Genomic DNA, 3,323 nt, shown 5'->3' with positions numbered 1-3,323 from the left:
AAGGTGATTTGAGGGTAACCCCTGACACCGGACTCAATGCGAGAGTTTGGTGTATACACTTTAAAGACTGTAGAAGTTCATACCCATTCTGCAGAACCCACAAAACGAATTTTTATATCACAGAGTCCTTTAAAAACACATAAAGGAATTCAAAAAATAGAAAAGAAACTAAAAATAGAAGACCAACAGCCTTAAAGTTTTCCCTAAAATTACTGTTCAGATCCCTACAAATCTTTTAAATCCTTGGAGATTCAAGAAAATTCTTGAAATCTTGTGAATTTCTTTTACATTCTTAGCAATTTTTCAAATATTTTGAAATTCTTTGGAACTTTTTAAAAAAATTTACATCCTTTTGATATTTTGTAAGATCCTTTCTACCACTTAAGATTGTTGAAATCCATAGATTTTTCTAGCATGGCAACAAAATTATGAGAAAATCATTAAACGAAAAAAATGAGCATTGAATCAAGAAAATGTCAGTACGAGGACGGACGATACAATATTTTCATGATCCAATTCACATTTTGTAAACTGTACTTAATTATATGCATCATTTTTATATATTTTGTATTGCTTAATAAACTCTCATTAAAATGATTCAAAAAAGAAAAATGGGGTGACAGTGCGTTAAGATCTAAGAAAATTGTTTTGGTTAAAATCATTAGGAATCCAATGTTGGATACATAAAGCATTCTTTCTTCTTTATGGTAGCGTACATTATTTTGTTCTTGACGTCTTCTATATTTCAAGAGATTAAGGCTCGGTTTTAGGATTTTTTAAAATACTACAAGGAATTTCTAAGCGTGTTAATAAATGCTAAGGATTTTCTAATGATTTAAATAATTTTGAGGTATTGTTTTTAAAAATGTAATACAGTTTTGAATAATTTCGAATGTTTTAGAAGGATTTTGTAGGAGCTATAAAGTTTCATAATATCTTTGAAGATTATAAGGAATTTTCAATATACTTCAAGGATTAAAAAATATTTAAAGGAATTGTACTTGGAAATTCAAATAGTCTAGGATATTTAAAAATATTTTAAAGAAAGTTTTATTTAAACAACATGTTCCTTTTTGCAAAAATAAAAACTTAAAAGTGACCCTTTTACATGTGCTTGAATTTCTTAACGTTGAAATGAACGATATTTTTTAGTAATTACTTTATAAACCGGAAAAAGTGCTCAAATGTGTGTTCTTTTATATTGGAAATAATTTATTAGTGAAACAGAAGTGTAATGCATAGTTTAAATTACAGTTGGAATAAATATTTACCAATAGCATAGTCATATACAGAAGAGAGAATGATATTCCCAATTTTGAGAATACTTCTCGAACGACTGAAATTAGCAAGAGAACCGAGCATCTCTTTGAAAAACTTGAGTAAGGTTATTGTGGGATTTTAAAGATATATTTTTAGGAATAATGCTTCAGCAATTTTCTGAACCAATTGAGCATCACCTATGATCAGAACGACCTTCTCATGAAATAAATTTTATTCCGCATCGATGTTCGCCAGTCACTGATAAAGGCATTCCAAATGTATTTTATCAAAATAAGAGAGCTGACTCCCACACAGGAGACTTATAGTTTCGTCCTCTGCTTGCATGACATGTTTTCATGCCCTGTTTCACGAAATGTAATTATTTGTTGAGTTAGATTCAACTCTGAGAAATAAGTTTTCTGAATTCAAATAAACTTGTTGTTAAATAAATCAACTTCATCTGATTGAACGCCAAAATTTTATAAGAAATTGTTTAAAAAAATAAACAATGACTGCATTCTTCATTTTCGACGTTAAAAGTATATTAGAAATTTATTACTGCAATTTTAAAAACCATTTTTCATGTCGAAAATTTTCAATTATACATAGGACTTGCCCATAACTTAACAGAATGATTTAACCAAAACTTTTAAACAAACTAGTTAAAACTTCAAACAAAGAAGATTAATTTTGAACTGAACAGTGGCATTTTCACCCGAGAAAGATGCAATTTATACTAAAATATATGATTTTTTAAATTACAAAGACTTTTAAAGAAAATAGTGGAATTTTCAACCAGAAAAGATTCCAGTTGACTTTTGAACAGCAAAATATGAATTTTGAGCAAACATTAAATTTATTACGAAATAGTTGTATTTTTAACAAAAAAGTCAAGTTTTCAACCAAACAGTTGCAATTTTATCCAAGAGAGATAAAATTTCTAATTAAGTAGATGAATTTAATCAAAAAGACCAGGTTAAAAAAATGAGTAGAATTTTGATCCAAAAATGTTTGAGTTTGACTTTTTAACATCAGAATATGAGTTTTTAATAAGAAGTACATAAGTTTTCTACGAAGATACTTGAATTTTCTACCAAAAAGAAACACTTTTTATCCGAATTATTGAATTTCTCACCAAACAGTTGCATTTTTGTCCAAGAAAGATGCAATTTCTACTAAAACAGATAAATTTGTAAATAAAAAGAAAAATTTTCAAAAACATAAAAATATATATTTCAACTTTCATCCAAAAGGAATTTAGTTTAATTTTCCAACGCCAAAATATGAATTTTAATTACAAAGTAAATTTTCTACGAAAATAGTTGAAGTTACAACGCAGAACGACGAATCTTTGGCAAAACAGTTAAATTTTGAACCAAAAAAGAAGACTTTTTAATAAAAAAGTTAAATCTTTAAACTAATGATTAAATTTATAATTAAAAGCATTATCTTCAGGAGAAAATAACAGAAAAGTAAAATACATAAACACAAGGAAAATAAATTGCTAACAAGTATATTATTTCAGGATTACTGCAAAAAACAATTTTAAAAATTCCCTAATTTTTCCCTGACCATAAATATTTAGAGACCAGATTCTTATAGTTGTAACATTTTTTACCTAGAATTTTTTTAAAATGAAATAGAAAATGTTTGGAAATTTTAAAATTTATTCTGCTTGACAGTTATTTAAAGTTATGGGAATTCCCTGACTTTTGAAAGATTTTATTTTCGAAATCCCGGGCTGTTCCTTGATTTTTTTTAGAATGTTGATAGCTAGGTTCGTTTTTTACTCTCTAGGTTTTCTTTGGCGTGTAAAGTAATAAAGTTAAATTCAAATTTAATTTCTGTACAATTATTGCGAGTTATTTGTTTTATTTGCGAATTTCCAAAAATTACGTACTTGAATTAAGGACCCCCACTCCTTTCGAAACAAATGTAACAAAATCTTTCGACTCCCTCCCCCTAAGTTGTTACATAATTTGAGTATGATCCCTAATATTTACTTCTATTATATATGTTATGTGGACCAATTTTTGATTAAAGGTAAAAAAAATGGCTTTTGT

Source organism: Belonocnema kinseyi, chromosome 7, assembly GCF_010883055.1.
Source record: "Belonocnema kinseyi isolate 2016_QV_RU_SX_M_011 chromosome 7, B_treatae_v1, whole genome shotgun sequence".
In the NCBI taxonomy this organism is placed as follows: Eukaryota; Metazoa; Arthropoda; class Insecta; order Hymenoptera; family Cynipidae; genus Belonocnema; species Belonocnema kinseyi.
Note: the sequence above shows the minus strand (reverse complement) of the source record.